The sequence below is a fragment of the Onychostoma macrolepis genome, chromosome 03 (assembly GCF_012432095.1).
Source record: "Onychostoma macrolepis isolate SWU-2019 chromosome 03, ASM1243209v1, whole genome shotgun sequence".
Lineage (NCBI taxonomy): Eukaryota > Metazoa > Chordata > Actinopteri > Cypriniformes > Cyprinidae > Onychostoma > Onychostoma macrolepis.
In genome coordinates, this window is record NC_081157.1 from 42,678,676 (window position 1) to 42,702,824 (window position 24,149).

Here is a 24,149-nt window from a genome sequence, read left to right on the forward strand (position 1 = left end):
CTGGTGATCGCCTGGAGCTCTGAAATTGGCATAGCAAATTTTCAATTAGGCGCTATCTTTATAAATAAACCGCAGATTTGAGTTTTAAACAACTACGTTCTCGACGTTTCACAAGTCCACAAGAACGCATATTGAGAAACGGCTATTGTCTGTGTGAAAATATAAAATTATATTTTTTTGTGTTTGTGCTCTCTGATGTAAATGAGCACAAAAGTGACGATTCTAGTCAACCAATCAACATTCTGCAGTGATTTTAGCTCCACCCTTTTGGTACCCTTTGCTGTGCTAGGTACCAAAAAAGTGGTACAGTTCGCTATTTTGGTACCATTCACAACTTCTGACATAATTGTGTACCGTACCGTACTGTACTGAACCGTACCGCTCGGTGGAAACGAGCCATTAAAGGCCTTTTTGCTGCCCAGAATCCTCTTTCCAGCAGTGCTTTACTGAAGACCGCTTTCAACTGAATGTTAAATAACTATGGGCTGACATCCTCCTCTGCAGAAACGCAGAGAAATAGTCTCATGAATGGTGTGAAAAGAGAGAGAGAGGTGTTTGATCTGATGTCTGATGTTCCTGAGATGTGACAACCTCTCCTTTCCTTGAGACCCTTTTTTCCTGTAGGGAAGGGAAGAGAAATGTCATTTTCTCATAGCTTTTTCTGTCTTGTTCTCTCTCACTTTCTCTCCCAGTTGGAGAGATTTGTCCTTGTGAGGGCACAACGCTCTCCACTGTTTCAGCACACTGTGCTGGCTAAAAATACCCTCCACCCCCTTGGCTCAGCATCCACTGCCCAGTGTGGGCCAGAGAAAAGAACGAGGAAGGGAGACCAAAAGGCGCTGAGGGTGGGTGAGAGATGAGAAGAGGGGTTCGAGTGAACTCCAGCTCTTTCTTTTCAGTTCCTGCTGAGATTCTTACACCCCCAGGTATGACGGCGAATACAGGGCTATTTTCGATGGAGATTTGTCATACTGAGAACCTTAAACACTACCAATACATGATATGGGCGTTAGGCAGTAACTCCAGCCTAACATTGTGCACTAGCCAGGTGTGACACAGCAACTTTCTAGCCTTTAGTAACTTTTCTGCCCACACTCAATATGAAAATCATGTGTGAAGGGAGAGAGCTTGTCACCTGAGCCAGTCAAATTTGATGTGTAGGATTTCTCTATGGACGGCCACCTGGTGTGATGTAACAGAATGAGATATCATTATTATAATAATTTCATCCATAAACCTTTTCAAATATTGAATTTTGAGTAGATGTAGACCAATAATTGGTTTTATGTTCACGGGCCAAAACAAAGATAAAAATGAATTTTAATAAAATAAAATAAAAACTTGTTTCCATGATGATAATAATGGCAATAATAATAATAATAATTGTTGTTGTCATTTATTATGAAAATGAATTCAAAAATAGCTGCATAATAATTAAAAAAAAAAAAGTTAAGTGAACTTGACAATTGACCTAACTTATTTTTTTAAATTATCATTTACTTAAATTTTAAGGCAACAGGTTTCCTCAATTTTCTTAAGTTAAGTCAACTTATCAGTTTTTACAGTGTGACAAAAATTTTTCTCATGTGATTTGGAATCAAGTAACAGATTCCAATTTGTTTGTAATCTATCCAGCTCTGATTATAATTATATTTTAGTTCTTGTTGTGGTTCTTGCCTTTCATGAACAGTTTAGTTTGATTCACAAGAGTTGGTACTGTTAACGAATTGGACAAAAATACATACAAACTCACTACTTAACAGCTTGAGTCATTCACTGAAATAACATCTGGCTCACTTACTGATTATACTTCCATTAGCTTGTCCTAGCAACAAAAGACATACAGTAGTTTAAGAGAGCCGCTATGCTAATGGTAAACCCTTTTACTGTTTAACGAGTGAGCATTTCAAGGCTGAATGTCCTTCAAGGTCAGAATTGATGAATCAGAGAATCAGCGGACTGGAGGAGTGACGCCTTCCAATGGACATGCTAATGAGTCCTTAATTGAGTTGTAGAGAGACGTCTCTGTTGCACCTCTCACTGCAAATGAAGACATCTCAGGAGAGCGATCATGCAGCCGGTTTCTCAGAGGAATTCCTCCCAGAGATCATCTGTGGGACAAATCCGGTGAATCAAGGCATTAGTTTTAGTTAAATGAAGACCGCATGACTGTCATCATATGCAGACAATGTATTTCAATAAAAATGAAAACTAAATGGAAAAGACCCACAATGGTGATCATTTTAATTGTTAAATGTAAATTAATTCATATTTATGTTGACATTTTCATCAAATACAAAAACTGTTATTTGGTGAAAACCAAATGAAAAGTGCCTGGTTTGTGTGTGAAGTGTCATTTGGAGCAGTAAACTCTGCACAGAGCTTTGGGTGTGTCATCTTCAGGTTATTCAGGTCTTTTCAAATCATGTCTTGTCTGTATTTTTGTCACGTGACTCATTTCCTCTCTAGATTGGTTGCAAAAGCCCTGTTTTTTTCTATGAATTTCATCACAATATATTTAGTTTATAGTCATTTCCTGAATCAGAAGATGTGTACAGGTAGTTGCTCGTGTTTCCAGTCTGTCTCGTATTGCGTTATGTGTTCCTGTGTCTCTTTCCTACTATTAAGAGATGAATGGATTCATATGACTCACTAACATAAGCTCAAATATCAACAGATGTGTAGTTATGCATACCAAAGTGTTGAACCTTCAAAACTAGTAGCCTCAAGTCTTAACTTTCCTTGGCTTCTTGTTTAAATAGATTATGTGATTGATTTGATGTGTATTTTGCTTGATTCAATGGGTCAAGCACTTAGTATGTGGGAGCAAACAAGCTTTTCACATCTACACACACCTGGAGGAGACTGAAGGATCTAGTTTCAGAGAAGATTTGGAAAGCGACCGTGACAATGGCTCATTTCAGGTTTGGTGAAGGGATGTTCCTTGCCAAGAGCGCTAGGTGACTGAGTTGTTATGAAGTTAGTGATGGATTTGCGGTTTCGTATTACCTATATGTGTCATCGTTTGTTATGATCCTTGCGGTGAAGTTCCTGCCTTCTCAACACGTCATGACATGATATTTATCGACTGCCTTTTTCTAGCGTGGAACTATACCCTGAATGTTGTGGGAAAATTAATTTTGCATTGAACTATGGTTAGGTTTTGTAGCAGATTTTCTGCTCGTAGTATCATTCAGATTGTTTCTTCCTGTCTAAGAAGCCGATTCCTGGCCAGAATGAGCAACAAAGTTAGCTAAAAGTCTAGCTTACCCAACAATTGGATCAAGATCACGCTGTCCTCCTGACTTCCGTCTCAGTGTGACCTTTGACCTTCTCTTTGCACATACAAGAGCTCCAAGGCTGACCTACATTGTCATTCAGGGCTGGGTGTGAAATTGCAATTTTCCGCCTGGTTGATGCAGTAATGAGAAATTGATGTAATGAGACAGCATTTAGGAGGAGTTTACAAGAGAGCCCTTTTCCAAATGCCACACTTTCAGCATCTGTTGTCTCCTACAGGCCTCCGTGCTGATGTTTTTTTTATCTTCAAGAACACTTTGAAGAACCTAATCCATGCTGTTCCCTTTGAAAGTACAATTCAGCACCATTTCTGAAGCAGTGGCTCTGTTTAATACAACTCTAGTGCCTTTTTCTTGGTAATGCAGCTAACAGCAGCAACCTTAGTGCCATTACCTGGTTCTTTGGTAGTTTATCATTTACTGTAATTAACTTTGTTCCATTTCTCCTATTCTGGTGCCAAATTAGGGGCATGTTTTATATGTGTAATATTCAGAACTCCACAGCTCTTTGACAGTATAATGACAGCTTATCTCAAATGTGTTAACGTGACTCTACTCTACAACTGCAGTGTTTTGTAGACTGGAATTTTAGTGCAGTTTTTTTTAAGGTTCATAAGTTAAAGCTTGTTATGGCACAGATGGATGTAAAGCACAATTTTGTTTGTCCTACCGAACTGATGATCTGAAAGATCTGGATTAAATGTCTCGGGGTGTTTCGGCCCGGTGGGAGTCCTTTTGAGTCCCCCTTATCCCTGAAAGGATGGCAGGTTTGTGAGAGGGTATATTGCAGTTTGATTCAACACAGGAACTGTAAATAAGTTGCCATCTATTCATGTTTGCTAATAAAACCAAGAAGCATTTCACAAAAGATACATAATGGTTTTCCAGTTTCAGCTTTCAGCTTTTAACTGTCTATTTTAAATCTGGCAGTAATAATTCAGATGTAAATTGTCATCATTATGACTGACCTGCTACTTATTTTTGCATTTTTAGTTGACGGGCTAATCATTTTGGATTAAATAATTGATTTAAAATGCTAATTGTACAATTCTATTAAGTTTTAATCCTTGACGTTTTAATGAGTCAGAAAAGCATAACAGAAACTTTATTTATTTAATCTGTAATGTATAATTATTTTTATTGACATTACATTTATAATTTTAGCATTATTATTCTAAAATAGCCAAGTACGTTGCATGTTTTATTTAGGCCCATGTGTTTTTCATCTGTAATGTGAAGTTTAAATTTTTGTGCTTTTATCGTTAGTCTAAAATATCCGTATTTATTTATTTATTTTTGTTTTTATTACATAATTATTTTAAAATAGCTGACTGTTACATGCTTTATTTTATTTTTTTGTACTTTTCTATCATTCGTATCTCTATTTATTTATTTAATCTATAATGTAATTATTTTATTACTTTTATCATTATTATTATAAAATAGCTGACGGTTACATGCTTTATTTATTTTGTCTGTAATTTGTTTTTCTTTTTTTCTTTTCTTTTATTTATTATATATTTTATTATTATTTATTTTATGTATTTTTTATTATTATTTATTTTATTTTATTTTTTGTATATAACTGAATAAATTCCCCATTCAGGTTGATACGGTTATTAATGAGATTAGTAGTTTATTGATCGCATAATATTTTACAAATCCAGCATTACAGTACAACAATAGTCAGTCTACATCAGCTCTTGTTAACTCTTTTTGTTTGGTCTCTATACAGTAGGGCCTGATCTGTACAGCGCTGCCACTGGCCCCCTCTCTTAACCTGCTTGCTTTGGGTGTTAAAGTCAGTAAAGCCACAAGCCAGAAGTCACAGCAGGTGCCCTGAAAGACAAAGCAGATCAGGATGTTTTTAAAAGTAGGATGCGATGCCATGATGTAGCCAGGGAAATGTGTGTGATTGTGGATGCCTGTAGTGGCCTAGTGGGCACCAAATATAATGCTGTTTTTGTTGTGATGAATGTGTTTAGCTCTAGGGATAGTGGCCAGTGAATTTGTCACTGCCGTTTTGTTGTTTGGAATAAGATTACATGTTGACCTTGTGAGGAAATTACAGGTTCTGTAATTGAGTATACTACATGACAAAATACAGAATGTCCCTTAGTTCAGTGATTCAAACCTGATAGATATGTGGACTCGCAACACGTTTTTCATCTTAATATCTGACAAGCCTCGTTTTTTGACTTCTGTGTCAAAACTTAGATTGAAAATAGTTTTGATTTTATTTTGTCATGGATTGGGGAGGCCGCCTTCTCGTAGTATTCATAAATATTAAAGTTCAGATTTGACTTCTGTCATTATCAACTCACCCATAAGATTTTTTTCTTCTTCTTTGGAAAACAAAATAAGATATTTTGAATCATCTTCTTATTTTTGAATCTGAGTTTCCAAGCTACAGTTTTCTATACATTAAATGCATGTTATCAGGGCTGTTAAAGGGATAGTTCACCCAAAAATGAAAATTCTGTCATTAATTACTCATCCTCATGTCGTTCCAAACCCATAAGACCTTCGTTCATCTTCAGAACGCAAATGAAGATATTTTTGATGAAAGGTGGTGTAGAGGAAATCATTGAATAAACTTGAATAATTTTTGTTTTGTTTGTACACAAATTATTATCATAGCTTCATAAAATTATGGTTGGACCACTGATGTCACATGGACTATTTTAACAATGTCCTTACTACCTTTCTGGACCTTGAACGTGTCAGTTGTGTTACTGTCTATGGAGGGTCAGAAAGCTCTCGGATTTAATCAAAAATATCTTAAGTTGTGTTCTGAAGATGAACGAAGGTCTTACGGGGTTTGGAACGACATGACGGTGAGTAAATAATGACAGAATTTTCATGTTTGGGTGAACTATTTCTTTGAGCTCCAAAAGATACAAAAAAGTGGTCCAAATGACTCGTCTGCTTTTTTTCTAGTCTTTCGAAGCCATAAAAGAGCTTTTTGTGGGAATTCGAGGTGGTTTTCCTTTTTAAAAGTGAAAGAAAAATCAATGTTGATGGAACAGTACTGACATTTTTATCATAAAAATAAACGTCCCTTATAACCAAGTTTTGACAGTATAATATTGTTTTTTTTTTGCAGTTACCTTGTTTGTTTCCATCAAGTTTTCATCACTTGTTTGAAATTCAAGGCAGCTGTTTGAACATGTCAAATATACCCTCGGCCCCACACGTCCTACAAAAGATAGATAGACTGGTGCTACATCTTTCCATCCTTTCCTCCCCTACTTCCCAGCATGCTGTAATCAAGATTTATCAGCTCCGAGGCAGATGGTTTTCCAGGATGCCAGCCGCAGCCCCCCTCCCAACCCTCGTGCTGGATTCTGAGCCCTGGGCCCAAGTGTTTGTCTAGACTTGAGTTATCCGCCTCATCTAGGAATGACAGGGCCCCTAACCTCCCCTCCCCATTCTCCTCCATCCCTGCATGTCCCAGAGGAATTAGGGTCATCCATCCTCAAGTACCCCTATGCTGCTAAAAGTAGCTCAACACATGGCGGAGCTTTTCGTAGAGCTGCATCCAGTCTTGTGGGTTCCTCAAGATCTGCAAAAATCCATAGCAACAATGTCTTTTTATACCTTTTGATAATGGGGGAGGAATCTCAAGCCAGCATAATGTCAAAGTCCTCAAGGGTTCCTGAGTGCTTTCGAAGAAAAAGCTCTCTTTCATACAATAAAAAGTCTGGAGTAATGAGACGAGGCCGTTTTTTAATTTAAACCACAAGACTTGAAAAGAATAGAAGGGCAGGCATGACGAGCGTTCTCGTTATCAGCTGGCTCGTGAATTGGCCGTAGCAAGTGGCGGGACACGTGTCTCTCTCTTTGTTTAGCCAGAGCCTGAATTGGCGCCTTGGATGGGACCTATTCATGGCTGGACATAAGGCCGTCTTTGAGAGCGGTGGCTTGCTGGCCCTCATTATCCTCATTGTTGCATTCCATTACACCTCATTTTTTGCCCCACTTCAACAGGGACTTTGGACAAAGCCCACAGTGTGACAGGGAGCAGTCGAATCAAAAACAGCAGAACTTCGAAGGGGAAGGAACACCTCAGTCTCCCTATTATCTCCCTGCTATCACATTAAAAGTATCTGATATTAGAATATTATTAGGCAGCCAAGTAATATAATCCAGTCTATGTTCCTCTCTGCTTGATATGCTGTGGATGTAAGAACTTTGCTGGAGAAGTCCGCTATTGTGAGTCATCGTGTGTACGTGACAGACTCACTCGCAGTGTGTTTGCCGGATTGTCATGTGCTCAGAAAGTTGTGTATATGGCTTGTCTTGGATTGTGGGAAGGGTCACACATTATGAGGCTGTTGTAGATGCCTTCAGACATCCATAATGTAATAGGTTTTTCTATTTGCTGTTTCTGAATTCAATTTCAGTTTAATTTAAAAGTACAAATTTGAAAGTGCCGTGATTGTTTTGCATAATGTACTGCCTGAATACACACATAAATTACATGCGTGCGTGTGTGTGTGTGTGTGTATATGTATATATAAAAAAAATTATCATATAAAATATGTAAGAAAATAGTTGCATTTTTAAAATCATTCTGCTTACAGATTTTATTAATTTGTTCTAATATAATAAAAGCTAATGACTTGAAGAATAAAAACTAATAAAGTGCCACTAGTGATAGGATTATTTTTATGTAATTTATATATAATTTATTACTCTATTCAATTTAAGCACACATTTGAAAGGGGCATGATTGTTTTGTATAATGTACTGCCTGAACACACACACACAAAATTAATGAATTACGTGTGTGTATATTTATTTAAATTTTTATAATTATTCTCCTTATAGACTTAATTTGTTCTTTTATAATAAAAACTGATAACTTTTATAATAAAAACATAGAAAGCACTAATTGTAGTATTATTTTTGTATAATTATATATTATCTAAATACTATTTTTATTATATATACATGTGTCTTAGTATGTGCCTTGTGTATGTCTTACGTATACACACACACACACACACACACACACACACACACATATATATATATATATATATATATATATAAGATTTTATTGATTCATCCTTATGTAATAAAAGCTAATAAAGTGCCACTTGTATGCATCTTAAAGTGCGTCTCAGTAAGTGTGTCTTGAGCATTTCTTACGTACACTCACTCACACACACACACACACACACACACACACACACACACACACACACACAGACAGTATTAGACTTCATATAAGACTTTATTGATTTGTCCTTCTATAATAAAAACTAATATAGTGCCACTAATTATATTAATATAGTATTAATTATATGTGAGCCTGGACCACAAAACCATTCTTAAGTCGCTGGGGTATATTTGTAGCAATAGCCAAAAATACATTGTATGGGTCAAAATTATCGATTTTTCTTTTATGCCAAAAATCATTAGGACATTAAGTAAAGATCATGTTCCATGAAGATATTTTGTAAATTTCCTATTGTAAATATATCAAAACTTCATTTTTGATTAGTAATATGCATTGCTAAGAACTTCATTTGATCAACTTTAAAGGCGATTTTCTTAATATTTTTATTTTTTTTATTTATTTTATTTTCAAATAGTTGTATCTCGGCCAAATATTGTCCGATCCTAACAAACCATACATCAATGGAAAGCTTTTTATTCTGTTTTCTATTATGTTGCTATTCAGCTTTCAGATGATGTATAAATCTCAATTTCGAAAAATTTACCCTAATGACTGGTTTTGTGGTCCAGGGTCACACAGAACTATTTTGTTAAAAATTAACATCCAGGAATACTATATTGAACATTAAACTAAAGTCAACTTTCAGCTCTGTCTCGGTCTCTTTCTCTCTCCCGCTGTTTTCTTCATGTGTCACCAAAATATCTGTTCTTCTCACCGCCCAAATCTAGTTAACTCAGACTGCGTGTCGTCTCTTCACATAATGGCAGTTTTGTTCCTAACATCTCTCTGAGTGAATTTACATGTGTGACAGATTTCACATTCTTTCTGCCTACGTACTGAGGTCCATTACGTCGCCTGTGTAGGAGTCAAGGGCTGCCCTTAGACAAAGTGAACAATCTCCCTATCCCTCCGTCCACCCACTCCTCGCAGTTTGACTAGAGGGACAGTCAGATACGGGGCGGCAGCACACCAGATGTTGTTTCAGTAATGCTGCTGAAATGAGAGATGTTAGATACCTGCTGTCTGAAGCCTTGATTGTTATCCCCTACATGGATAACTACAGCACTGCCTTTGATGCTATCTGATGACAGGATAACTTAAATGTCACTCGAGCCCTGATGCTGATCACCGCTATAGCAATCACACTTAGATTCGATTATTTCTGTGTCAGTTAAAGAAGGTGAGATGAAGCTGGCATCCAATTTGCAAGTCATCCTATCTATGTCGGCACTGAAAAAAGAGGAAAGGAAGTGAGATTTTCTTTTTTTGTGATATAGTAAAAAGAGTATACTGACAATTTATAACAGGCACTGTGACATCTTTTGATTAATAGTGCACATTGGAGATATGCTCTCATTTGCTTGCTGATTGTATGTCTGTCTTGTTACCATGGTGATCCTCATGTTATACATATATGCTTCATAACAGAAATTTTTAAGCATCAAAGGATTTTTATAATGAGATCAGAGCTGAGGCTCACAGAAGATGGTTCTGTTAAATATCTCTTTTTTATGCTGAATAAAACACACAGAAGAAATGTAGTTGCCCAGATCAACAGGGACACGTGACAACACCCTAGGTGGCGGTTTTATGTTTTGTCTGGAATTTGTGGATCATTCACTCACCTGCTGTTTTTATAGGGGCTTGTGGTCTTAACTTATTTTCTTTCTCATTTTTTTTATTTATAAATTTTTTTAAATTGCTTATTTTTTATTGTTTTTTTTTTTCCTTTTTAAATTTTTCGTAACTTTTATTTTAAATTTGTTTATTTTAATTTTATTTGCTTATTTTATATTTTTGTTTTTATATTTATATTTTTTATAGATTTTTAATATTTCTTATTTATACTTTTATTTTGCTTATTTTTATTTTATTTTATTAATGTTGTTTTTGTTTTGTTTTTATATTTTTGTTATTTTTCCTTTTTAAGTTTTGCATATTTTTATTTAATTAAATTATGTATGTTCATCTTGTTTTCAGGTTTACTAAACTGTTACTAACTGTTATCTGCACTTTATTTTAATTCATTCATTCATTTTTTTAAAATTTGTTTTATTTATTATGCTCATTTATTATTTTTACATTTTATTTTTGGCCATGGTTATGAATGGAAGCAATTTAGGTGACTGTGAACCAGGCTCAAACCTGCATCACCCACATGAGCACCACGGCTCAGTGTCTCAGAGCATGTGCATTAACCACTGGGCCACACTTCAAAATTTTATAAGTGTATATGTGTACAGTGACCTGCATAAACTGCTCTTTATTCCTTGCTGCAATCTCTTGCACAGGACCTTAGAGAGATCAGTGTGCATGATGCTGAGCCTTGGCTGCACCTCCCCACCTCGCCAATTACTTTACCTCCTGCTCCGTATTGCTCAGAATGCGTCTCGTCTCACTGAAGCAGTTGATGTGTTTGTTTGTGTGGGTGTGAAATGTATGTTCTATGCTTTAAGCATGCCATTTATTTTTATGTTTACAAGAATATGCATATGCTTATATGGAAAATTACTGTGGGTGAGAGCATGTGAGTCTCTCTCTCCCTTTCTGTTGCTGCATTGGAATTACACATAATTGTACATTCATATTATTTGTTCCTGAGCTGCATGTAGAGAGCATCAGCCGGGTTCCAGAACTAAAAATCCCATTCATTTTCTCCTTAGAGGAACTGTTTCTAACAATAACTTAAGCTTATACTGAGTTATGAGATTATTAATTACTTTTATATAGTTTTGTTGTAGCCATCAGCCAGCAATTATTTTATTTATTAGAAATAACATTCTTTATATCTAAACATTTATTTTTAAATCCATGATTCTGCAATAAAATCTCCAGAAATCTGAGAATTGATCTTTTTAGCACCAGTTCATTTCCATAATTCACTGTGAAAGACATGGTCAGTCTCTCTACACTCTCATTCTAGATATTTGCATATATGTATACATGCATATTTTATACACACACACACACACACACACACACACACACAAATATTTAAGTAGTTTGAGAGTTTAGGGTAGGGAGATTGACTCTAATATATTGTTTTTGTATCTATAATCAAAATCTTTAAATCTTTTTAGCCTTTTTTTAATTCGATTGCCATTTGCACTGCTTCATGGAATTGTATTTTCTTTTTCTTTTCTTTTTTTTAGCTTTTAGCACTGTCGTGTACCTTAGCTTTCTTTGTCCAATTTTCAAATATTTTTTCACTTCAAATCAAAGTTTGTAGTATTGTGATTTAATGTACCTTGTATCTGGTTGATTTGGTTGAAAATCAATGGGAAAAATACTTCTTGTTGCTAAAGAGGTGTATGGCAATGTTACGTCCTGTAGAGCAAGTAGTATTCTTAAATTATTTGAAAGAAAAAAAAAAACACACAGAGCAGTTTAAAATGATGATAAACATTTAAAGAACAAAAACAATTCCAAGCATTTCAGGTGAAATGTGTCATTTCTGAACCACAAATGTATCCAAACAGAACAGGGCTGTTCAGTCATGATGTTAATTTGTAGGCTAACCCAGAAGGCTAATTCACCATGTGTTCCCTGTGGGCTTTTAGAATGGTGGTTCTGAGTAAATTAAAGACTCATTACTTGAATAGACTTTGACGTTTTGTTCTGCAACATAAAGTGCACTGTCATTTCTCAAATTAAAGCTTTTTTTTTTTTTTCATTGACATTACTGGAAAAACATGATACATTCTTTTTGTCTCACTTTCTTTCTAAATATTCAGACAGCATCTGGCTATACTTAACAATACTTTCAGTTTACCCACTCAAATTTCACACCCACTTTAAAATCTGCATGTGTTGAATCACCTATTTGTCTCATATAGATTCCAGATCCCTTTTTTTGAAATGCAAAATATGCTTTATCTCTGCGAAGGTGCTGATGACATGGGCAGATGTCCCCCACACGCGGTCTGCAGGTAACGTAAGGCGCAGCTCATCTGTCAGGCCTCATGTTTTGGCTATGGTTTGCAGTATCTGTGTCCCTTCTCTGTGCTGTAAGGGGGTTCAGGTGTCACCCACACAATACACACAACAGGGCCATATATCAGCATGGAAAGACGAGACGTTTGTTTGCCCACTGTTCTCCTGAGCCTCCGGCAGCCGTCTGGAAGGTGCATTTGCAAAAAAAGCAAAGCAACTGAAACTGTAAAATGCTGTAAAAAACACTTAGTTGAAGAATTTCTGCACCACCAACATTACCAAAAAGGCATTACAAACAGGATTGTGTGTGCACAGGTTTCGTGAACACTCCCCTCATCTGCCATTGGTTGGTCAAGCAGTTAGCCCCGCCTTAAGTGCATTCCATTGGTTGAGCTAATGTTTCTGTTGTCAGCTGAATGTGAAGCATAAACAAACAGAGCAATGTTTTAATAGCGCCATTGTATTTACACTTTATGTGGGATTAAAACCACAGAGGCGAATTTGTTTATTTATTCATATTGAGCAATTAAATAAAGAATTCAGAATTGATTTATACATTTTCTGAAGAATATGTAAGTGGTGTTTTCTAGAGCAATGTAGCAAACACAATGCTAGAATTTTCTGGGGGTTTCTAGGTGGTTGCTGTGGTTTTCTGGGTGTTTGCTCGGTTGTTACATGCTGGCCAAAGTGAAAAGGGGTGTTCAGACTTTAAGTAGGAGTAATACTCATCCCAGCCGAATGCATAGTCACTGGAATAAAGTGCCAGCCGAACGCCAGACTCACTGGAAAAATATGCTTGTGGTGACACTTCTGCAAATTATTACGTTCCTTTGCATGTTTCATTTAAGTGAAATGCTCAATGCTCATCCAGTTTTATCTGAAAAAGATGAACATCAAACAATGTTTTATTACGCTAGTTGTTTTATGTATCGAAAACAAATATTGCAAACATTAAAAGTCTGGTGAGAAGCTAACCTAACCTAATGTTAACAAAAGCAAACGTGAAATAAAATTACATATGCTCTCAAAATTACATACTACTACTTTTTTTTCATGACTTGTCTTTCATGGGATGGTACCCGAGCACTCCACATCAAGTTCAGTGCTGCACCAGGTACGCTACAGAGCAAGTTTACCATGTCAGAAAGGCCAAACGTATGGAATGGATACATGCAAATGTATTATTTTACCAATCATGCACTATGGTAAAAGTTGAGGCCACTGGGATTGTATTGTGCAAGAGGCTGCATGAAAATATAGGTGTGTTCACGCCATATCATAATTACCACAATTATGATATACCAACTTAGGTTTACTTAGGTTGTAATTGCAACTTGTGAACTGGGAGTTTTCTGAAAGCTACGACTTGTACCACCTGACCACCTCAGATTCATTAGGTGCTATGTTTAGGCATTGATAGTGCGATAGTCCAGTGTCTGAGTCCAAGGATGCAAACAGCTCCAAGTACAATGTCACAAGTTGTCATTTTGAAATTACAGTAGATAATTACGATATGGCGTGAATGCAGTATAAGTCTTAGTTAATCAAAAATTTGCCCCTGTAATCATGTATAGGTACTTTTTTTGGAGCTAAGTAAAATTGTAGGAAAAGGTCATTTTCCTAATAAGCCTGTGTAGGTAATACTAATAGTGCTTCTTGCCCTAGCAAACACGGCTAACTGTCCCATCAGATAATTGATGCTCTGTTTGCTTTGTGGTGTTTTTATGTCAAGAAGTTGGCAGCTGTTCTACTCTCAAATTCCACCTCTCTCTCCCCCCTCACACTTTATCATCTTGTCTCTAGAGAGAAACTTGTCTCCCATGTGTGCAGACATGTAAATGCGCATGTTTCGTGTTAATTAAATCCCATGTGTAGTGTTCCATGTTTTTAGTGCTATGAAGGTTGCACATAGAACTCCTACTTCCTAGGAGCCTCCGGCAACATGCCGTTGAAGGTGCCTGTGGGATTTGTGGGGCTATACATAGGCTCTCAGGCAAGATGCTAGTTTGTTTGGCTCACGATGGGGTCTAGAAAATGACGGCCGCTGTTTTTGTTATCATGCTTCTGATTTGTGATTTTGTTTTCTGCCTCTTATACAGAGCCGCTGAGGTTTAAATCTTAAGGAGATGGGACTTGGGCTTCTGCCCAAAGGAGAACGTTTCCAACTCTGCCCCTATAGCTGTGACTGGTTTGCCGTGAGGCCCCGTACCCCCCTCTAATGGTGAGTTGACTTTCTCTATCTTTATTGGGAAAAACAGGATGTACAGTGAGGAATCGAGAATAAATCCCACTGTTATTCTTTAGTGAAGTCTTGTAGATTGGTTAACTGATCACTTCCAAGGTTTTACTGCATAAAACAATTGCTTGTTATGGATATTTCTGGTAAAGTTTACAATCAGCCAGGTAAAATGTCAAGCTGTCAAACTTGACGTGCTTATCTTAAGCAGGTGTGAAGTTTCCAGTGACAAATAATTTGTCCATCCACATTGGAAGTGAAAAGGACTGATGATGTTTAACATGCAGTTTATTATGTCAATGTCATAATGCAAGAATTTTGAAGCAAAATTTCATTGTGATTATGATACAAAGTAACTGCAAAGTATCCTACCACTTGTCGCAGCTGCTGCTGCTTACAACAAAAACTCAAGAGTGATCATTTTTATTGTTTTTGCCTTATTGTGCCAAACCTGGTTAGGATGGTTGCACGCTAAAAGTCCCATTTGGCAACGTTTATGCACCAGGCAAACCCAATAGCCTCAGAGAAACTGTTACGCCCATTTTACACCGCAAGCGTGAGCAGCGCATATTTTTTTCGCCGCCCATGTTAACAAATGAGTGCATTCACACCGGGAGCAGGAGCAGCGCGTGAGCGTCAAGCAGGAGCGTTGCGTGTGAGCAGCGTTGCAGCGATGGTTTCGGCACCGAGTCTATTTTTGCTGCGCCGCTCAATTAAAGTGACAGCACACTTTTGATGGAAAAATTTATATTTCACACAAAATGTGCTAAAAATGCACAGAATAAGCATGTCTAGTGTGTTTTAAGACGAATTGGAGTGTGTCAGGAAAGAAAACGAACAATCAAAAATATGTATAGAAGATTTATCCATTTTAACTTGTCTTTCATTTTTAATTGCCATAAGAAAATTATAACAAAGCATTTTATCAAACTCACAACGAACAATTCATCTTGCTCAGGATCTTAAGTTACAGTGGAGTACATACAGTAGGCCTACATAAGAAATTCATTATTCATTCATCATTGACAGCTTCTATAAGAAATGGAGATTATGGGTAAAAGTATATATTATTAAAAAAATAAATAAATTAAATAAAAATTAAAAAAAAAAACGTATATACAGCACTTTCTATATTTGAGTATGACTGAAACAACACGATAGAAGCTGTTTTTGTTGTTTACCATTTACAAGCGAATCCCCAAGACTTCAAAACTTTCAAGTTTATAACTGACCAACTTCTAAAAACAAATTTATAGTTGTCTTTGTAAAGAAATATGTCGCTTTGGAGCCGCTGCTGTGACGCTGAACAAACGCTTCCAGTGTGAATACTCTGCCGAGTCTGCAGCTGCAGTGACGCTGTAGTTGCGCTGACGTGATGCTGCCGCGAAGCACACGCTTGCGGTATGAAACGGGCGTTACATATGTACACTTTTTTTTTTAAAAAGTGGAAAAACTTTTCCTTGGCTCTGTATGATTGCCGCCTCATCATTTAACCAAAACACAGTTGTAATCTGCAGAAGTCATTTAAATGTACATTCTCTTCCGTCCAAAGAATTTGTTCTGCATGCAGCCAACAAATAGTAACAGCTCCTCTGACAGCAACTCTGGCAAAGACAAAAGCAGCTATCATGATTGCATATGTGTCACAGTTTTACAATCCTCGTATGGTTCCGTAACTATTAAACAGCGTATGCCATTGCCAACCTATGTAGCTGTTGTTCAATTTTCTTTTTTTTTCTTTTTTACTTATGTAGATGAGAATATCTTAGAAAATCATAGACTCTCATAAGGCAGCTTTTCCCATAATTCAGATTCGTACCATGATCTGAATTGGGGAAAAATAGAGATTAACTAGATTTTTTTGCACTTTTTGAAGATTAACATGAAAACTGTTCTTGAAATGCCTGGGTCATATTTCTAAAGAGAGAAAGAAAAAAATGAAGCCTACTGCAATGCAAAAACACTTTGGTAAGTGTAAACCTAGTTTATTTATTTATTCATTTATTTTATTTAATTTTTTCATGCTTTTTTCTCTTCACTCAGGATTTCACTTCATTTTTGTTTCCACTCTAACTTTCGAAGTAACACACAATTTGTTATACTTCCTTGACAAAGAGTGTTTTGTACCCTCCCTGACCCCTTAGTTTGCAAAAACGAGGCCTTGTTCTCTGTCCGAGAAGCACGTTGTTGCTGTGTCCGCTCTGGGCCCATCTAATTATCCAAGTGGCTGTCCATCCGTGAAATAGGCATTACACTGTGAAACTGAGCCAGTGTAGCTTTCCTCTGAACAATCGTGATAGCTTAGCAACAATGCGGCAGCCTATAATGACCATAACAACAGCAAGGGCACACCAGAGGATTATGGGGGATTATTACCTTTGATCTGCTCCAAAACAGGATGGGCAGAGAGTTGGGGTAGTTAATAGGAACCAGGCAAGTTTATTCTATATGCTCTTTCATTTTTTTTCTAGACATAGCTGTTAAGGGAAGATTCTTTAACTAAAGGAGGCCGAGAGGATGAAATGTAGTGATAAAAGGAAGGGGAAAACAGCAAAAACCTCTCCTCAAAGTGTGGAGTCAGGAGCAGGGTACAGTGGACTCTGTGTTCAATGTCCACTGAGCCATGTTTTATTAAATCTTATTTGCTATTTGTGGGCAGCTGCAGTTGCAGCAGAGTTCACAGCGTGAACTAGTGTGGGTTGTTTAACTTGTTTTGGGGATGGTAAGAAAAGGATTCGGCCAGCAATCTTAACGAACAGCATTTCTCTGGACATCAGATAATCCACACTTGCCTGTTACATGTTTAGGGGTGATTAATTGTTCTTGGTTAGAGCTGCAGGGTGTCTCCTCAGAGCAAGGACACAGTTCAAGGGCTCTTTAATGTTGTAAAATCCCAAATGAGCAATTTGAGTCACAGTCCCAGCACTGGGACCACAATGTCACTCTTACACTTTCTGGGTGAGTCCCATCTAAACTGCCATGAAATGTCCAGGTATATTTCATGAACAAACCAAGAGCTTGTTCATCTATCGTTTGTTCTGTATAGCTATCTATCGTTCATTTTATCATTCTATCAATCTATCTATATATCTATCTATCTATCTTTGAGATAAAATATTTCTAGTATATTTGTTCATATGATTCACTGATTTGTATTAATTTTGTATTACAACTCGGTATCAACAAACATGTATCTGACTAATTAAAACAGTACAGCTAGAAACAGATGCTGTTTTAAAAAAAAATATTGCTGATTAAGTTTGGAACTAACAAATGGTGCATAAGGCACATCCAAAAAGGACATCAGTTGGAACATTTTTCTTGTTTTTAACATCGGCCAGCATTTAAATATTGAGTGGCTAAAGTTCTATCCGCTCCTGATGAGTTGTAGATGCAGATATCTGTGCCATGTGTTCAGTGTTGAAACAAACAGCATGGACCCTTTGAGATGTCTCATTTTAGAATACCTCATGCAAGACAAGCGCCACCTGTGAACTGATCTCAAAGACTTTTTTTAAGGCAGGACATCTGTTTCAGTTGTCTGTTGCCACTAATTTATTTTTATTTTTAAGATGAGTCTGTGTGTCATTACATTAATAAAAATGAAATATTTTGTTTTTTTGCTTCAGAGATGATTTAGGTTTGTATTTTTTGGATGGGCTGTTTTCCTCAGGCAACGCCAAATGTTTGGCTATGTTCAAAATGTACAGTGCCGTGAAAACGTTTTTGCCCCCTTCTTGTTTTTTGTGTATGTCACGCTTAAAAGTTTCAGATCTTGAAACAAATTTTAATATTACACAAAGATAACCAGAGTAAATAAAAATATTGAAATAATGATTTTATTTATTAAGGGAAAAAAGCTGTCCAAACCTGCTTGGCCCTATGTGAAAAAGTAATTGCCCCCTAAATCTAATAACTGGTTGTGCCACCCTTTGCAGCAACAACTGCAATCAAGCGTTTGCGATAGCTGGCAATGAATCTTTCATATCGCTGTGGAGGAATTTTGGCTTTTCAAGCATGAATGGACTGTTTAAGGTCATGCCACAGCATCTCAATCGGATTTAAGCCCAGACTTTGATTTGGCCACTCCAAAACCTTAATTTAATTTTTCTTGAGCCATTCAGATGAACTTGCTGGTGTGTTTTACATTTACATTTATGCATTTAGCAGACGCTTTTATTCAAAGCGACTTACATTGCATTCAAGTTACAGTTTTTACATTTTATCAGCTCTTGCTTTCCCTGGGAATCGAACCCATGATCTTGGCGTTGCTAGCGCCATGCTCTACTATTTGAGCTACAGGAAAGTTTTGGATCATTGTCCTGCTTCATAACCCAAGTGCGCTTGAGCTTGAGGTCACAAACTGATGGCCGGACATTCTCCTTCAGGATTTTCTGATAGCGTGCAGGATTCATGGTTCCATCAATTATGGCAAGTCATAAAGGTTCTGAAGCTGCAAAGCAGCCTCAGATCATCGCACTACCACCACCATGTTTGACTGTTGGTATGACGTTCTTTTTATGAAATGCTGTGTTGGTTTTACGCCAGATGTAACGGGAAACACACCTTCCAAAAAGTTCAACTTTTCTCTCATCAGTCCACAGAATATTTGCCCAAAAGTATTGGGAATAATCAAGATATTTTTTGGCAAATGTGAGACAAGCATTTTGTGTTCTTTTTGGTCAGCAATGGCTTTCGCCTTGGAACTCTCCCATGGATGCTGTTTTTGCCCAGTCTCTTTCTTATTGTTGAATCATGAACACTGACCTTAATTGAGGCAAGTGAGGCCTGCAGTTCTTTAGATGTTGTTCTGGGTTCTTTTATGACCTCCTGGATGAGTCGTTGTTGTGCTCTTGGAGTCATTTTGATAGGCCAGCCACTCCTGGTAAGGTTCACCACTGTTACAAGTTTTCTCCATTTGTAGATAATGGCTCTGATCGTGGTTCGCTGGAGTCCCAAAGCCTTAGAAACGGCTTTATAACCCTTTCCAGACTGATACATATCAACTGTTTTGTTTCTCATCTATTCTTGAATTTCTTCAGATCGTGGCATGATGTTGCTCTTTAAGCATGCTTCACTTTGTCAGACAGGTTCTATTTAAGTGATTTCTTGATTCAACAGGTCTGGCAGTAATCAAGCCTGGGTTTGGCTTATGAAATTTAACTCAGCTTTCTAAAATAATGTGGTTAATCACAGTTCTTTCATGATTTAACAGGAGGGGGCAATTCATTTTCACTTAGGGTCAGGTTTTGGCCGATTTTTTCCCTTAATAAATGAAATCATCATTTAAAAACTGCATTTTGTATTTACTCGGGTTATCATTGTGTAATATTAAAATTAGTTTGATCTGAATCATTTAAGTGTGACAAATGCAAAAAAAAAACGGAAAGGGGGCAAAAACCTTTTCACAACACTGTATATTAGTGTGCATGTACTACACAATATAAAAGTATACAAAATTGCATGACCTTTAATTTAGCGAGTAATGTATAGTCGAGTTATTTCTTAAAATGTCTGATGTCACTTATCAAATCAAGATACAGATATTCGATCAGATACGGCAGTGTGGGATACCTTAATCTGTGCATGTGTGTTATGTTGTTTACCGTCCATATACCTGGCATTGACTGTAGTTATTCCATGTGTTTTATGTATAAAAGAAAAGTTGCATACAATTTGAGGTTTACGTACTGTACACTGCAGAAATGGTAAGAGTAGTATGTAAGATGGTGATTTGATCAGTGTTAAAGGGGACAAATTTATCCAATCACGTTTTTATACAGCTAGCAAGATGAGCAGGGAGCAGTAATAAATATCACCTTTTGCATAATGGTGCTTAAAAAAAAAGACCCTAAAAAAATCCCTCACTATTGCTCTTTAAGGAGGGGAAAATTCTCACATTAGTTATGTTTACCCGGAGTTGCTTTTCAAATTTAATATAACATTGTTGTTGATTTTTAGAGAATTTCTTCTATTTGTCATTCTAGGGATTCAGCCGCTGCTTTATCAGTGATGGTCGATTAGATACTGAGTGTTGAAACCTCGATCTGTTTACCCAGAAGCACTCAGGCGTTGGAGTGTTGATTAGTGGGGTTATTTGACATGGTTGCGACAGCTGCTGGACAAGGAAGGGCTTTGATCGACAGAAACCCTTCATTTCTCTATGGTCTGATGTTTTATTCTGCATGATATCATTTGTTTGAAAGATTAGGGCCCTTATAGTGTAATAAAGAGATGCCTGTTTCTGGGTGTCTTTATTTCCTGCAGTACTGTAGTCTCATCCTCAGATTGCTGACCCACGGACTGTTCACAGAGCAGCTGATGCACATTGCACACAAAAAAACGTGAACTTGTTCCAGTCTGATTGACCGACTTAAACACAGTTTCAAGGCTTTGTGGTGTTCACGTTTTTATCAGTCTAGCGTTAAACAGTTGTGTTTTCAAGGTAGTAGACAGAAACTATAATGATAATTTAATAATAATAATAATAATAATAATAATTATTATTATTGTTGTTATTATTATTATTATTATTATTATTATTGTTGTTGTTGTTGTTATATACATCATAATTTGACAAGTAATGACAAAGAAATGTATAAAAGTCTTACTGAGTCCAGACTTGTACATATGTTCCCTTGTCGGGGCCTTAAAAACACTCATGCTTGCTACACACTGGCACAGAAGGGAAGGAAGTATGTTCTCATGATTATTGTCTGTAAACCACAAACGCTCAGCCATGTTGTTTACGTTAAGGCAGATTTGTTTGGACCCTCGTCATCGCCACAGAGGAGTTCTGAGTGGGTGCTGTCACCACAGGGGTCTTAGTCACAATCCACTGCCTTTCTGATTCCCTCGTTGCCATCTTCTGTAATGTCTCCACTGCGTGGTCATGTTAGTGCTGGAAAAACCGATGATTAAAATTTACAAAGGCATGAATTTCAACACATACACAATCAAAGCTTTTGATGGAATTGGGTTTTTGGAGTACTTTAAAGTACGTGTTTACATTCTTAGTGTTTGCAGAGTTGAATAGTTGAATTAGACAAGTCTTCTGCAAGTCTTGTTCCTGATAATTTATGTGTATTGGACCGTTACGGTTTCATTTAAAACGGCTGTGGGAATGAGTGATTGCAGCTGTAATCCTGACATTCAGTTAGTCTCCTCTTGTCCGTCATCTGCCCTTGGTCAGGTGACTGAGCCTGTAACGTTAAACTCGGCACACACTCTGTCCTCTTTCAGAACCTGCTGTCTTGCTGTAGCTGGCTGGCTGACGGAGCGAAGGGGATTGTGTGTGTGTGTGTGTTGCTCCGCAGGGACTGCGCACACCCGCTGCATGGGTTATATTACCTTTCCTAAAATACCACGAGTGCCAGGCGTGCCCAGGGCACGTGGAGGGCATTTGAGTTACAGTGTCAAACCTGGGTAACAACATAGATGATGTTCATGCTAATGGGTTAACGTGGTGCACCATATGATAACCACATGAATCAGCTTGGTTTAGTGATTTATCACAACTGTTTCTCAGGAGGAATTCAAACCTTTGACCTTGATTTAGCTATTTTGTTACAGGAAGGTAGATTTTAAGGCTCTGGTGTAGTGTGTTTCAATTAAAAACTTCTCAAATATCTCATAGCCAGATGGATACATTAATATTTAAAAGATGTATTTTTCTTTTATGTATATATTTGTTTTGTTTTTGGATAGGTTTGTTTATTTGTTTTATTTTGTATTTTTGTCTTGCTTTGATATTTTTTGGGGTACCTTTGCTGTTTTATTTGATTTGGAAAAAAAAACACCTTTCTTAAACATTTTTAATTATTGTACACTTAGATAGCATGCAAACTCAGTCTAGGTGTTTCGCATAGCTGTTTTCTCAAGCTAAAGAATGGTCACTCTTAAGTTAGTATGGCAAATCCAGCACATTGCATGTTCCTTTCTCCATATTATTTGACCTTTGACCTTGACCTGAACTTTAAACCTTACTAATGGGACTTTCAGTGTATTCACACACCTGCAATTATCATTACAGGGGTAGTTTAGTAAGATTTATGTAACATCTAGGCCCCTTTTATTTCTCTCTCTCTCTCTCTCAATTCAATTCAATTCAATTCAAGGGTGCTTTATTGGCGTGACACAAACTATACATTTGTATTGGCAAAGCAATTGCAGATGGGCTGCTTACAAATAGTGCATATATGTATTAACAAAGAAAGAAACAAAAAGAATAATAATATATAAAAAGTATTAAGCATGTAGTGCAAAATGAATTTCTAATGTAAGTATATCAGGGCTCGCAAAATCTCACAATTACACACAATTTTTCCGTTTCCTTCTAATTCAAAATAATCCCACACCTTGCTGGATCTTCGCGTGGTCATTTCGAGCTCGCCGCAACTGACATGAAGAAAAGGCATGTGAGGAGGTCTGAGATAAAAATGTAGTTTCCGCCCAGATACGCTTTTTTTCTTATTTTTCAAAAGTTTTATTTTAGCTTGTTGTTAAAATGTTTTAAATGTAACGTTAAAATTATGGTAATTTTATTTTTCTCTCTCGTGTAATCGACTATTGATTTCAGTGTCGACTAGCAGGAGCTGTACCGTTTAGTCGACTAGTCGACTAGACACGCACATCCCCCTAGTCCTGTTATTCTCATTTACAAAGTCTTGATTTTGTTTTGGTGGTGTACTAGAACATGCTCTCATGCTTGTTGGTTTGAAAATCGCATTATTTTTCACATAATTTACATTATTACAATGCAATACATTTATTATGCTCTGCCTGCCCCGTCAGTTCCGGAAGAAATGCAGCAAGATTTAAAAATGTTTATACCGACTTGGTACCATAGTATAGGTTCTTGTGACATCCCTAATACCTATATATAATTTATTATAAACTACACACAAACCTGTGCCTATAAGAGAACTTTGTGCATTTTTAGAATTACTAAAAGTATTTCTGTTTATGAGTCGTTTTTAAATTCAGGATATCCCAGCTGATCCCAGAACGAGTCGGATTTAGATCACTTCTGGGGACAATTTCCTCCCTGAAATATAGCTGAGCAAACCTTAAAACATGCACACGCAGGTTAAACACACATTTAGCAGAACAGATTTGGCAGGATCTCATAAACAGGGGCCATAAGCAAATTTTATTTTTTTTTACTTTTTGCTCTTGTGGTCAACTGTTTTTATTCAGGGTGTATATTTGTGGTAAAGTGGTATTTTAATCGCTTTTAGTACATTGCTAATTGCCTGCTAATAGCTACTAGTCGGACACATTTCTGAAGAGTGACCTCCAATAAAACACCCCCCCAAAAGACTGTTATGAAAGGTTCTGTAGTGCGTTTAGATGGAAAATGGCCTTCAAATTGCTTTAGCTTCACCTAAGGGATCGTTTTTATCTTGTTCAGATACAATAAAGTTTTCAATTGACTTTTTGATGAATTGGTTACTCCCTAATCCCCCAAATCATTAAATATACTTCAAGGTAG

General features: G+C 36.9%; 1 protein-coding gene across 1 annotated transcript in view; it reads left to right on the plus strand.

Moving 5' to 3' along the window:
- Positions 1-24,149, plus strand: part of LOC131535559 (protein TANC2-like) — a 139,028-nt gene that overhangs the window by 18,258 nt on the left and 96,621 nt on the right. The window contains exon 2 of the mRNA XM_058768244.1: positions 14,520-14,641. The gene's annotated coding sequence lies outside the window, so the exon portion shown is untranslated. The remainder of the gene's footprint in view (positions 1-14,519; positions 14,642-24,149) is intronic.